Here is a 15,766-nt window from a genome sequence, read left to right as displayed (position 1 = left end):
CATCACTGAAATCTCTCTTGCTCAGGAACAGAGAGCATGAGACAATCTAATTCCCATCAGAGCCAGGGCCCTTTCACACTACACAATTCCACGTTAGCTGCCATGGCATCATCTTACTAAATCCTCCTGGGGCTTGTAGTTTGGTCAGAGGTAGCTGAGGAGCTTCACAGCTGAGGATCCTAAAGGACCTTCTCTCAACACCCAGTCTCAGGATCTCATCAGATGGAACCATGGCAGTTGAAAGTGGAATGAAAGTGATACAACCATATAGTGTGAAAGGGCCCCTAGCCAGAATAGCCAATGGTGAGGTATGGTGAGATGCCCAGTGTAGTAATATTGAGAGGGTGATATATTCCCCCCCTCCAATTTTTGTGAGGCTGCCTTTAGTTGCAAACTGTGCATCAGGAGAAAGTTATTTGCCCCTCACTTCACCCCTGAAATGGACACATACACACCCCCTTTGGTGTCATCCTCTTCAGCAGCAACTTGCCACCCATGTTTATGAATGAACTTTTCATTAGAGTGTGAAAAGGACATAAAACAATGCAAGTTTCAGTACTGAATAGTCTATATTGAACAACCCATTTAAATGTTATTCATCTTTAACATTATTGAACAGAAAGAAAACAGAATGTATTTTCCTTCAACTTTTCACACCTGTATCATATATCATTCTTAGGAGTGACATCTTCTGTTACTATGGAAACCATTTTGACATCAAAATACATTTATCGCTGGCCTATCAAGAAAGTGAGTCTGAAGGAAAGAGAAAAGGTCAAACTATCAGAGTAATTCATATTACACTATACATTTTTATCACATTCCTTTAAATATGGAATGAAATGAGCTATCACTCTTTCAAAGGAAGCACTTAAGCTCAGTCCAGATAGTCTTTAACAATGGTTGAAAATAGTAAGATGTTGATTACCATCTTTGGTAATCATTGAAAGAGCCATTGTATTTCCCATCCCCTACAGTTTATTCTTGCTGTGTTTCCAAGCAGCTCTACTATCACAGACTATTCATGTGGGGTGTTTTTCCTCCAATTGCTATATGAATTCATTTTTGCAGAAGATCTTGATGGGGCAATGGAGTTTTGAGGAGATGCCAACACAGAGAGGATCTGCTTTCTTCTTCTTTTTTTTAAAGGAACATTCAACAAAGCAGGGCCTATTTAGTTCAATTTCCATTCATCCTGGAAAACAATATACAAAGATTAATCCCCCAGAATGACAAAACAAACAAACAAAAAAATCCACCCTTGGTTTAAAACAACAACAACAAATGTGGTTGGAGCTATACCAGTGCCATCACTAGGGAGTTCAGGGAAAGTGGACCATACTGGGTGAGACCATCAGAGGGGGGTGCCAGATGCTTTCCCTCATCCCGATTGAGACTCCACCTCAAGAAGGGTGAGAAGCAGAGTGAACTTCTTCCTCAGCCCACCACCATGCAATAACTTCACCAATTTCTCCTCAATAACTTTCCAATGGTCTCTCATCCATGCACTCACAGCTAAGGAAGTAGGGAAAAGGTCTGGGAGGTTGGAGGAGGTCAAGCAGGATCAGATTACATGCTGGCGGTTCTCATGATTCAGCTGGTGGGGAGGACACATACACATGAGACAACTGACTGGAGTTGGCAAGAGGGGCAAGTTTTACTCAGTCCCCTCAAGCCAAGCTGGCTGTTATTGATTCAGATGACTTTGGATGCCCAATGAAGATGGTGGCCTCTCATTGAGTGGGAAGGCCATAGGGAACAAATACAGGGAGGAGTGTGATTGGAAGTGTACGGTTGTGAGGTCTCCATTCCTCCCTCCATTCCAACAGCCACTGCTGTGGCCTCTGAGAGAAGTGCCATCATTGCCTCCAAATGATGACTGAGAACCACAGAGACCATCAGGGGGGATGTAGGTAGGAAAAGGCTGCTGTATTTGCTACTGCCTTGGACCTCTGCTTCCCTCAGAGTCTTTGCAGGACTGAAGTCCTCACTCAGAAGGCACTGACCTACACTCAGCACAGCTGCCTTGCCTGGCTGAACTATAAAAACAAGACTTCAAGGGAGGCCTTACCAAACAACACCCAGCAGAAAGACTGAGGACCACAAAGACCATTAGGAGGCTGTAGGAAGGAAGAGGCTGTTGTGTTTGCTACTGCTTCCCTCACTAGTGCTGCTGCCAGTAGCTGTTTGCCTCTCTACATCGTTGCCCCCATTGTTGTTTGATTGCTTGTTTCCTTACCCATCTCCTCTTGCCTCCCTCTGTTTCCCTTCCCCCTTATGTCCTCCTTTCTTTAGTGCCTCAGTTGTCTCCCAGTCTTTTGTTGAAGTTCATCTGGGTCCTAGTGGCCCAGCTCTGGTCCCTCTTCCACTTTTGCAGGGGTGGAGGTGGACTGCCTTCTCTCGCCACCCCCTGCTCTTCCCCTCTGGGCCCTGGTAGCCTGGCTTTGCTGCTTCTGTGGGGGTGCGGGTGGGGGAAGAGGTGGACTTTGCCCTTTCTCCCCACCTCCCATGCTGCTCCTCTGGACCCAAATCAGGAAGGTAAATCATGATGTTTCCAGACCTTGTTTTTTTTTTAAAAAAATCATCCTGTAGCTTTGAGATACTCAGTAAACTCCACACAACACCCCCAAAACTCTGCTGCTTCAGGGGGCAGTCATATGTCTTCCAGAGGGTTGTTTGGGGTCTGGCATGGCTGCTTGGCATGTGAGAAAAGGATGCAACACAATTTCTCACTCACCCAGCAGTCACGCCAGTCCCACCAGGTGTATCCCCCCAATAGATGTACACTTTCCTCTGGGGCATCACCCAATATACTCCACACACCCCACACCCATCTAGAGTCAACCTGAAAAAGGAATTGATCTTGCACAGTAATGGACAGATTTGCAGGAGAATAAAGCTTTATAAGGAGTTAGCCTAGATCAGTGGTTCTCAACCTTGCTAATGCCACAACCCTCATGTTGTGGTGACCCCCAATGGATAGAGGAACAGTTCCTAAGTCCATCAGAAATATGTGTTTTCCAATGGTTTTATGCGATCCCTGTGAAAGGGTCGTTTGACCCCCAAAGGGGTTGCGAGCCACAGGCCTAGATGATAAAAATGTATAGCTCGGTCAGTCCATTAGAAGTGTGTGTGTGTGTGTGTGTGTGTGTGTGTGCGCGTTTTAAAAAATCAAAATATCTATAATGTAATATTTTCATTAGAACCAACCAGGTATAAAAGTGAGCTTTGTAGAACACTTTGTCAGACTGGATGTTACATTAGATAAAAACAGGAAAAGAGGATGGAGGTTGTTGATGGGTGGGGAGATGATAGCAAGACTTCATTGAGAACCAGTGCTACAATTTCAGGTATGTAGAAAATTAGTTTCAGTATTAAAATATAAATGTTTCATTCATGGTTCATCAGATTGTAGAAATCGTGGGTACTGGTGCAGGAGAGAGGCCCTCTAACAAGTCTGGGCTTTGACTTTGGTTACTGGTTGTTGTATAATCTTAAACTACTAATATATAGGACTGGGTCTTTATTCTTTTCATTAGCTGTTTCCTTCAGAACATTACAAGCAATAAATAGTGATCATGAGATTCATACTATTAAAAGCATCACGCTGTATGACTCAATGCCCTGTATGAGATTGGTAATAATTTCATAATAAAATCCCAGTCTTTCCACAGCCTTCATTTACTAAAGCTCTGCCATTTAATATTATTTGTGCCATCACTGCTGCTTCACTTGCAGGATTTAGAAATCAGCAAAACTGAGGCTGCAATCATGTGCCCACACACTGTAACTGCCATGGCTCCAGGCTATGGAGTTCTGTGAACTGTAGTTTATTGTGGCACCAGAGCTCTCTGACAGAGAAGGCTAAATGTCTCATGAAACAGCAGTTCCCAAAATTCCATAGCATTAAGCCATGGTGTCAAACTGGATTATTTCTACAGTGTGGATGTAGCCTGAGTGAACTGTATGTTTTATATGGAAAGAATTTAAGGGGCTTTTAAAAAAATCAGCCAGCATGCTTTGCACTGTTGTCTTAGCTTTGTTATGTTATGCTTGCAGCATGGAAGCCTTTTCAAAATAGAAACAATGCTGTCATGGAGCAAAGCTGCAATGTAGGCTCTTCTAATTGTAATCCTGAGAGTAAGGACTCATTCCCACTTACCTGATAATTTGGTTTCTGATCCAAATTGATGAATCAATTGAGCAGCAGACCTGGTTCACACTATGTTTGTGCCGATTCATCAATTCGGATCTTGTGGCCAACACCGCAAGAGGAATGACAGACACTGGGCAGCTGGGTAGGAAGGCCCGGCATGCTGTCTGCACTGCCAAGGAGCCTTCCTTCTCCACTTCTACATTTTCAGAGGAAGGAACTGGCAAACCACTGAGTATGTATTGCCTGGAATTCATAGGGTTGCTGTATGACCACAGGTGACTTGAAGACACATACAAACATTGCGCTGGAGGAGGTTCAGCAGGCCAGGGAGGATGGAGGAAGAAAGCAGGCCGGGAAGACAGAGAGGCTGGTGATGGGAGAAGGCCAGGACCCGTCACAGGGAGTGGATTCGAATCCACATGGTTCCCATTTGGGCTGAATCGATTTATTTCAAAATAAATTGATTCAGACCAAAAGAACTGGAAAAAACCAGTGTCTTTTTGATGCCAGTTAAATGGGTCAAAAGCATGCCCTCCTTTCTAAATTGCTTCAGTGATTCAAATTAAGTGGGAACCATGCTCTTTTAAACTGGTTCCAGTTTAAAAGGTAGTGGGAATGAGGCCTAAGACTACTTTTATCGTTTTTGGTTTTTTTTTTGGGGGGGGGGGGACGTCTGTTATGTAAGGAACTCTAAAAGCCTTTGCACCCCCAGAACAGGCCCACAAATCATGTTTCCCTCCAAATGTTCTTGGACTGCAAATCCCAGCAGCCCTAGCCAGCAATGGTGAGGAATGCTGGGAATTACAAATACAAAATCTGGAGGCAGACAAGATTTCTACCATTGTTTTAGAAGATAATGCCCATATATTTTGCAAGCCATTTACTGCATGACTTCCACTTATCCTGATTTGACAGGGACATTCCTGATTAATACTCTGTGATTCCACTTTTTCAGCTGCTTTTAAAATGTCTTAGGCCCGTTACAGATGGCCATAAAAGTACGGACTGGGTCCGTATTAGGGTTAGAAAGGGGCGTCACTTCCTGACGCCCCTAATCTTAGTATGGACCCAGTCCGTACAAAATGGCGGTGCCCGTTCTACACGGGGCGCCATTACGATGTCACGACTGCGCCACCTCTAAACGGGGCAGTGCAGTTGTGATGTAGTGAGGATGCCTAGAGCACCCTTTCTGTGGCCCCGGAAGGAGCTCCATTTCGGGGCTCCTTCCAGCTTTGTGTCGCTGGGCGCAGCCTTTACACAGAGGAGAAAGGGGCCAAGCGGCCCCTTTCTCCTCCTCCCCGCCGCCATCAGATGTCTTTGGGGCTTGAAGCCCCAAGGGCACCCCTTTCCAGGCCGCGGGGAAGCGGCCTTTTGCAGCTTCCCCGTGGCCTGGAAAGTGGCGGATCAGGGCCTCGGAGTCTGCCATTGTGGCAGCTGAGGCCCCGATCTGGTGGGGAAAGGGCCGGTTACAGGTTGCCCCAAACGGGCAGTCTGTAACGCGTCTTAGTTTCTCCCTCTCCTTTCTACCTTCCCTCTTTGTATTTATTTTCCTTTTAATTGCTGTAACTTGAATCCACAGTGCACAAGTACAGTTAGCCCTCCGTATTTATGGATTCTTTATCCATGGATTCAACCATCCAAAGTTTGAAAATATTTGTAAAAAATATAAATTCCAAAAAACAGATCTTGATTTTGCCATTTTATGTAAGGGATACCATGCTATTATATTTAATGGGACTTGAGCATCCCCATATTTTTATATTGATGGGGAGTCCTGGAACCAAACTGCAGTTTGGTTTGTACCTAGTTTAGTTTGTAAATTAATTTAGGAGGAGGAGAGAATTGGAGTCCCTAGTGGGATCAGGCAAATGCAAACTTCTGTAGCCTCTTCTAGATTGTGTGTTCTCCCTCACTTATAACCTCTCCCATTTTGCACATACTGATATTTCTTGGCCACAACTGTCCCAGTATCCATCTGTGAAATGTTGGAGGGCATACTTACCAAAATCATGTAGGCTAAAAATAAAACAAAAAGAAATAAAGCAAAACAACAAAAAACTGCATTACAGAGTCTTATCATTTTAATTGTTTTCATATTTAGTTTACTTTTCTTGTGCTCTCTTTTGCGGCCCAGCTTCTCCTTATGGTCTTAGTGATCCAAACCCTGTTGCACTTTGCAAATGAATAAAAATAAAATCCTACCCATAAATGCTTCTCAGATTTATTGTCTGTCTCACACATGTAGATATGCCATTTAATCCTCTAAAACTGAGCTCACTCCCAAGGGGGGAAAAAAATCACATGTCATTAATACACTGTTTTACAGTATTACTAGAAGGGAGATGGATGAGCAGCATGGAGAAAGAAAAATATAATCAGAAGAATGCAATTTATACCTAAGCTCAGACAACATGAAACCTCAAGGAGGCAAAGTTAAAGTCTAAAGCAAAGTGTAGTTGCAGAGAAATCTAATATCATAATACTCTAAAATAACTCCAGAATCCAATAATATAAAAAATGCTTTATAGTGCTATCACTTCTCTAGTTCTGACATTCCATAAGCTGTCGTGCTATTAGCCTAATGAAATCATAGACATATGCATTAGCACACATATGGGTATGCTCTGAGTTCTGTCTTTTCCTTTCTAGGGGAGAAGGAGAGGAAACTCTGGTTCTGTGGTGAGCTACAAAGTGACTGGCTGATGGTCTGTATTGCAGTTATGGATTGACAACCTAGAGTTATGGACCTGTAAATGTTTCATATTCACTAACACTGCCTTGTCACAATCGTGGCACTATTGCCACAATCATAAATACCCCTTTCCCAACACATTTTACCAATATGTAGAGTGATCTTGTAGCACCTTTGAGACTAACTGAAAGAAAGAAGTTGGCAGCATGTGCTTTCATAGACTTCAATATACTTCCTCAGATGCTGAAGTCTATGAAAGCTCATAGTGCCAAGTTTTTTCTTTCAATTAGTCTCAAAGGTGCTATAAGATCTCTCTATATACTGATTCTACAGACTAACACAGCTATATTTTTGAATACTTTTCCAAGCAATAGCTGCGCTGAGAGATGGAGATCTGTTCAGTGTTAATCAGGGTGTAGGAAGATGAGGTTTCCATCCCGTTCCTGCCAGCAAGCAAGGCTGCGACAATTAGAAGCAGAACTCTTTAGTTCCTTTCCACAGCCTTGCTCACTGGTGGGAGAGAGGTAGAAAAGTTATCTTCCTGAGCCCCAACCAGACGAACAGACCTCCATCTCCTGGTGCAGCTGCTGCCTGGTAAAATGGGGGGGGGGGGGGTTAGCCAGTAGATAGTACTTAATTTGTTGCTGTCATTAACTACCATCAAGTCAATTTTGACTTATGGTGACCCCACGAATGAGAGACCTCCAAGTCACCCTATCATCAACTGCACTGCTCAGCTCTTGCAGACTCAAGGCTGTGTCTTCCATGATCAAGTCTGTCTATCTGGAATGTAGTTTTCCTCTTTCCTGCTGCATTCTGTCTTACCAAGCATTAGTGTCTTTCGATCAGGTCATGTCTTCTCATGATATGGCCAAAGTACAATAGTCTTAATTATTTAATTACACACTTGTAAATAAGTAGGTAATGTAGAATATGGGCCATCTTCTACAGCGTGGTCAAGGTGACACTGACATGCAACCACCTGCCCTGTTTAAAGATGTTTGAACAGCCTAGACAAAATACAGCCTAGAAGTTGGAAATATTACTTTTTACTCCAGTGCCCAGAATTCACAAGCTCACAGGGGCATGGCAAGGCCAAACAGTGGCTAGGTAAATGGATGGGAGCTTGAACTAATATTGTGTGGATGAATCTGGACCTGGTCATCCTCTTCAGTTTGCAGGAGCTTGATCCTGGCTGACTCCTGTCCTGTCCTCTGTAAAATGAACAAGGCAAGTCTACAGAAACTGGGAGGCGTTACAAACCGCCGCTTTGCGGCGGTCTCCAGGCGCTGCTGTTTGCTCCGTAAGGGAGCCGCCGCAGCCAAACCGTGCGGCTCCCTTACGGAGCAAAAAAGAAGCTCCAAAATGGAGCTTCTTCTGGCGTCGCGCTCATGATGCCGCGAGGCACCAATAGCGCACTCGCGATGTCATTAGCGCTGCACGACATGCGGACGCACAGCATCCATTACGTTAAGATGGCGGCGGCCGTGTGAAATGGCTGCCGCCATTTGTTATGGACAGAGTCCGTAACAGGAAGAGGGGCGTGTGGAAGAGACGCCCCTTTTTTAAACTGGGACGTCCTGAGGACGTCCCAAGTGGCGATTTGTAACCCGCCCATTATTCTTGGTCACCAAAAGCTGGGCTTTGCTTTTAGCCATCATGACAATGTTCATGCCTACTCCTGCAGATGTTGTAATGGGGGAATCTATAAGAAATTTGAGAGGCTATTTATTTTAAAAGAATAGAATAGAATCTCACTAAGGAGATTATCGCACAGCTAAATCAGCCATGCTGAGAACAAGCTGAGCGCATTAGGAAATTTTTGAAAATTTGCTAAGATTGGATGTTATTGCACACCTCCATGCTCAGACTGGAGGCATCGCATTCCGTTCTTAGCCATCATGATCTTGATCTGTCCTTCTCCCATCCTTCACAAAGAATGGTTAACTACTGTTTTTTTGCAAAGGACAGTAGATTGGGGTCAGGATGGCTAAAATCAGGATGCAATGCCTCCAGTCTGAGCACAGAGGTGTGCAATAATACCCGATCATAGCAAATTTTTCAAAATATCCTAACACGCTCTGCTCATTCTTAGGCTGGTCGATTTGCCAGTGTGATAATCTCCTTTAATTCAGAAATTTCTTCATAGAGGCTGGAAAGAACCTGATTTTTAAAAGGAGAAAATCTGCTGTGGGAGTAAATGAGAATACATCTGTCTAAAGATTCAGATTGAATCAATTTGAATATTTTGTTGTGTTTGTGGTAGTAAATTAGGGTTGCTATTTTTTTTTTAAAAAAATCCCTTACAAGCCTTTTATCCCTAGTTACCACATAGCATAAAAATTCATTTCATTCTTTTGATAACTTACCAACATTCACAAATTTCTTCATAAATAGAAGGAAGTTAATATTTCAAAGTAGCCAAAATGGAAGAAATGAAAACTTCTAGATTCTTCTAGATTCATCCACCCACAACTGGAGATTTTTAGAAGGTCAGATGAGAACAGAAAGTAAGAGAATCTGATTTGCAAACAACAAACCAGAAAAGCCTATTGTGATAAACAGTTTCATTAAAAAGCACATTGCAAACAGCCCATTTGTTCACAAAGGAAACAATATAGTCATCACTGAATAAACCACATTTTGGTTTTGGGATAAAGGGGTTGTCAAAGAAGAGGGCCAAGAGAAGCACAACTGAAGAATATGATGGAGGGAGCCTACCACACATGGAAATTTATGAACTGCCACCCTCCCCATATGGAAAATATTTTGATGTTTATTTTGAGCTCAACACAATAGTAAATATTTTAAACAAACAGAGCCCCACCAGAAGTAACAATACAGGCTTTCTGAAAGTTGAATTACAAGCTGCCAGGACAATGCAAAGCATATTTTGAAACATAACTGCCTCAAAAGGCGGATGCAAGGGATGATGCATCTTTAATTTTTCTGTTAATTATGGATTGAGCATTGTTGTGAATCTTGTCCTCAAAACCCAGCTTAGAAAATAAGAGCAGATGCTCATACCCAGGTTTGGCTCATGGGGGAATTGAACAGAACATATTGGTTTATAATTAATGTAATTTGTTGGATTATCTTTTGTGAAGGAGCTAAGGTAAACAACCTTGCAGCATTGTAGTAAAATTCTTCTGAGCAGAGAGTGAGAGAGCTCTGTTCTTGGTGGAAGAGCATTTTGGTAGCGGAGGGGAGCAGGGGAGCACACTTCCTGCTGGTTTGCAGAGAGATTTTGAAATGCCTGTCACACTCAAACATATTTTAATTAACTCAAAGGAAAGAATTAGGCTACAGACCCTAAAGCAAATTACAGTGCTTAAAACAGGAGCCAGCCATTCCCCAACTGACTATTTGAATTAGCAGCATTTTTATCTTTTCTATTTTGATCTCGTCTGGATAGGGGAGTAAGGATGGTTAAGAAACATTTTTTGCAGTCTTCTGGGTGAGGGAGAATGAAGCTCTCTGCACAGTTCAGCATGTACTATCAGACAAATTGTTTTTGTTTCTGTTACTGTTATTATTAATTTGACTTAAATCCCACCTTTCTCTCAGGACTGGGATTTGTAGTGCCTCACAACAAAGGCCCTTTTAACCAACACAACTATAGTGTTATAATTCCACCTTAACTGCCATAACAACATCCTATGGACCCCTGAAATCGGCAGAGGATGGAGGGACATTTAGGATCCTCAGCCAGAGAATTCTCCTCTGGTGCCGCCGACCAAACTACAAGCCCCTGGGGGATTCTATAGAAGGCTTGTTACCCAAATTGCAGAGGATCCCAAGAGGGCACTTACTTATTGAATTTGATGGGGAAATTAATTTAGCTCAAAGTGAAGCAGTGAGAGGGTGTTGGTAACTAAAGCTGGGACTTTTAATCTATAAATATCAGTTCCAAATTACCAAAACTTCAGAGTGCAAGGTCCAAATGTAGTTTTACTTGTATAATAAATGGGAAAACAACTTTCATACAAGAACACACGCAGAGGCAATGCTTGGCGCTCTGAGGTAGGCTATGTGGCTGCAGGTCTGAGGAGTCATATCTGAATCAGGCAGAGTTTCTGCCTGATTCCAAACTGGACCAAAGTGGGAGTGCCCAATTGGGCATATTTATGGTGTGAACTGTCTCTTGAGGCAGTTGTGTGTATTTTCCAGGAATCCGAGAAACAATGGAATTCCTAGCTGGTTGATGATTTTAATTTCAGAGTTTCAAAAGGAATATTTTTGATTGATGACAGTGGCAATTGATTTAATCAAGCAGTGATAAAATGAGGACAAACCCAGAGAGTCTGGGACAGGATGAGGTGTTGGGAAATACAATGGAGGCTAGCAGGGAGATTGGCTTACTGCTTTAAGCTGACAGACCTCTTTGTCTTTAACCTTCAAGATGAAATGCATATGGCAGGGGGTTGGGAAGAAGCAATACTTACAGCCATTAAGTTACATGGGTCCTTTCCACATACCATCAAGTCTTATGTGACCACTCATGAGAAGTTCCCTTGGATTCGCAAAGGTCATCATGACCTTTCCAGGATCATGCTGTTGGCCTCTATGTAACTGTTATTATAACAAAATATAACCAAATATTTGTACCCCAGAATAACATGGGTATGCAGGGTGTGCTAACAGGCTGCCATAGGAGCTCAGGTAGGACTGCAATGCTGTAATTGTGTGGCATGAAAGGGCTCCAACATTAAAGCTGGTACATGACTCAGTGATTCTGTTTCCACCCAAAATGCACGCCAGTTTATGCAAATAATGTCTGAGGTTCTTATATAAGATTACTAATAAACTAATGTGATTTTAAATGTATGCGTGATAGCTAACGTTTATAATGTCCATGTATTCTATCAAAGAAATCATATTCTTATTATTGAGACTCAAGTTAGTTATACCCAAGAGTTTAGCTACAAGGAGGGGGAAATGGGGATATTGCCCTTCATAAACATTCTGCCTTCCCAATAAAACTCTCTTTCACCCCCCCCCCTCAAAAAATTAAGCATCGTAGGAATTTGAAACAAAGTTGAGCATTTAGAAATACAATCGAGGCATCCATAGAAAAAGAGCACCCAATTTTTCTAGAATAATTCTAGGTGTGAACAATTTTTAGTGTCTCACTGTAATGCTAGAAATTTGAGGTCTGAAGGAAAATTCCATGGGGAGGAGGACTCTTATTTAGAGCCTTATTGCATGACAAAAGTATACCGAGGCACAGCAAGATAGAAGCAGCTTTCTGCTTACCTTTCTGCATGCCCTCAAAGCACTTCTGTTCTTTTTCCAGAGGGAGGTGGTCATAAAAGCATACCTTTTGCCAAATTGATTTTTCCAAAGTGAGAAAAAGGCATGCTTTTATGACCAAACCCCTTGGAAGAGAACAGAAGTGCTTTGAGTGCATTTGGAGAAGCATGGGGAAAGCAGCTTCTATCTCGCTGCGTCTCGGCTTACTTTTGTAATGTGAAAAGGCTCTTAGAGAGGTAACACTGTAATTCCCCTCCCCGCAGATAACCACACTTCTAGTTATACCATTTTATACCATGTAGGTGCCCTGGTGGCGCAGTGGGTAAATGCCTGTACTGCAGCCATTCACTCAAAACCACAACGTTGCGAGTTCAAGACCTGCAAAAGGGCCCAAGCTCGACTCAGGCTTGCATCCTTCCGAGGTCGCTAAAATGAGTACCCAGACTGTTGGGGGCAAATTAGCTTACTTGCTAATTAGCTTACTTGCTGTTCACCGCTATGATCTTTGGAATAGCGGTATATAAATAAAACAAATTATTATTATTATTATTTATTTTTATTTTCAAAAAACAGATGCAGGTTAAAAAAAACTTATAACATGAAAATGATTATAGTACTAAAACAGTGTTAACTTTTAAAGAAAACTTCAAAAGACTTTTTTTAAAAGCACAGCATCAGTACCTTCCTTCCTTCCTTCCTTCCAAGCCAAGACAATTGCAGAAATACTGCCCATATAAAAAGGTCCTTGCCTGAACCTTTCCTGAAGATCTTAGGACCCAAATAGGGTCATACAGGAGAAAGCATGCATTCATAAGTTGGCTCGTTTCCATCTTAATCTGTCTTTTAATAAAACACATCAACTTGTACTATTATTAAATGCATTTTTTCACAAGGTTATGTATATCAGAGTGGGCAAATACAGTGGATTTGAAGCCTAATTTACTGCTCCCAAGTCTGCAACAATCCAAAAAGCTGAAAATGGCCAGAAGTCTACTTCTGGTTTTGAAAGACATAATTCAGTTAACAAAGCTTCTGACAAAGATGTTCCTTTTTACAAAATCTTTTAATACCTTTACCCACTTCACTACTCGTCCCCTGTTTTCCTGGAAGTTTTTCCACAGCACTGTGTAGATGCACTGGGAGGATAGTGAATAAGGGTTGGAGAAACACAGACTTGGCTGCAGTAGTGTGGCTATAGTAAACAATAAAGCTGAGAAAGAAGGAATTCTACTGTAGCTGAACCTACTGTAGCTGTGTGGGCCTGCCTACATCCAATGCTTGGAACCAGAAGTGCTTTGAATTATGGATTATTATAGATATTGGAATATTGGATGTACATAATGAGGTATCTTGGAGATGAGACCCAAGTCTAAACATGAAATGAATTTATGTTTTGTATACACCTTATACACATGGCCTAATGGTAATTTTACAAACACTGTTTTTAATAATGTTGTGCATGAAACCAAGCTGGTGTTGATACATCAGAAAGAAAGGGGCCACTATCTCTGCCGCCCACATGGACAATTCAGGATTTTGAAATATTTTGGATTTTGGAATTTTGGATAAGGAATACTCAACGTATGGCAGCCATCTCCTCCAGAATCTCTGTTTGAGCACAAATAATAGAAAACAAAGAGAAAAATTGGAACGCAGATAAGCCTCACTCCCAAGCCCCCCCCCCCCAGCATGTTAACAAAGCATAGATCTACAGGTTTGGCCAATAAACTGGAAATAAGGAGGAGGTTGGCCAAAAAAAGTAATTTTGGAAGAAGCCTTCACATGGTTTCTAGAATGTTCAAAATATTTTTGTTTATTTATGGAAAGCATACTGATCACGCTTTTTTATTTCATATGTGCATATTGTTAGTTTTAAATAAAAAGTTTGGTGAAACATGTTGAGCTGCTCTTCTTTTTGTATGTGCAGGAACATATCCGTATCCTTTCCATGTTATCCCTGTCTTGGGTACCAAATGTTCTGCTAAAGAAGGAATACTCAGGAACACATTGATTTTGTCCACTGATCTCTATGTGTATTTTTCTCCACAATAAATATAGAGGAGGAAGGCTCTTCAACTTATTGAAAAAGTGATTCACTGGTCCTGGAGGCTTTCAGAGAGGCAACTCAACTATTCTTGTGGGAGCAGTAAATGATATTTCACTCTGTACATTAGTCTGTGAAGTGGAAATCAGGTCAATTTGCTGAAATTTGTGAACAAATGAAATACTTGAGCTTCCTATTTCTGAGTATTATACCTGTCATCACCTGAGGATTGCAGGAAGAAGCATGATTTTATCATTATTATTTTTTAAAAAACCCTTAAAAAGTGCCACTTCCAGCCTAAACACCTACGTGATGCAACATACCAAAGTTCCTAAATAATTCTCTCATGAAAATGAGCTCCTGGGTTTTTCTCTTTCTTTAGGTGCATTCCTGAAACACAGAGCAATGCTATAATTTTACATCATTAAACAAAAATATTTTAGAGCTTCACACTCTAAAATACACCCACGACAGTAGTTAACTATGAGCGGGGAAATGACTCAGTATGCAAGATCCCATTTTATGATGATTAAAGTCCCAGAATGAAATGGATAAGTAGGATTTTCCAGCTAGTTTAAACAACAACAACAACAACAACCCGAAGCCTTTGTTTTATTGGATTTTTGCAAAACCTTCCTTGCTCTTTGTTAGACCACAGGGCTAGGAAATTACAGAGTTTATCACATTAATAAATAAGCCATCTTTGACCCGGGATGCATCTGGGTGGCATCATCCCAGCTAGTTGGATGGTGATTTAGGTTATGAGAACTTCCAGGGGCATCCCAGATCCTGAATTCAATCCAGAAGAGATAAGACGGTTTATTTGTTAATGTGATAAGCTCCTGCAATGGTTAGGTTGCAAGAGTCAAACCACTTATTTTAGTTCAAGATTAGAATATTAGACTTCCAATGTAAAATTATTTTAAACCAACAAGTCCTGAGTCTGGGAAAGAGTGGTCTTCTTTGCCTCCTCATCTATCCCAGAACAATGAATTTTGAATATCTTAACCCTGGAAAATTTGCTGGGGTCTATGTGGGCATCAGTAAATTAAAGAAATAGGAGCAGGAGAGAAGAAGAAATTATAAGATAGGGGGGAAGAGAAAGCAAAGCTTATCGGCACTGCAGAAATAATCCAGTTTGCCACCACTTTAACTGCTGTGGCTCAGGGCTATGGAATTTAGGAACTGTAGTTAGTTGTGGCACCAGAGCTCTCTGACAGAGAAGGCTAAATGTCTTGCAAAACTACAATTCCCAGAATTCCATAATACTGAGCTGTGACAATTAAAGTATTTTCAAACTGGAGTATTCTGCAGTGCAAATGAAGCCCAAGAGAACAATTTTTAAAAAAAAACTCATAGATTTTGTTTTCTCTTTCAAGCTTAAAATAAGTGCAAGTGACAGTAAATCTTGCCTTTTGTCAAGTTCATTCAGGTAAAACATTTAGTGCAGGTATATAACTAAAATTTAATATTGTATCATGTTAAAGGGACTCTCAAAAATATATTAATATAATAATGCATTTAAGAATTACTTCCTAAATGCTGAGGAAGTCCTTTATTGAATGCTCAGATGTCCAGTGGGCATGGCCACCATAGAGCTAACAAGTGAAGTTAAGCACTG

The sequence above is a fragment of the Sceloporus undulatus genome, chromosome 1 (genome assembly GCF_019175285.1).
Source record: "Sceloporus undulatus isolate JIND9_A2432 ecotype Alabama chromosome 1, SceUnd_v1.1, whole genome shotgun sequence".
In the NCBI taxonomy this organism is placed as follows: Eukaryota; Metazoa; Chordata; class Lepidosauria; order Squamata; family Phrynosomatidae; genus Sceloporus; species Sceloporus undulatus.
Note: the sequence above shows the minus strand (reverse complement) of the source record.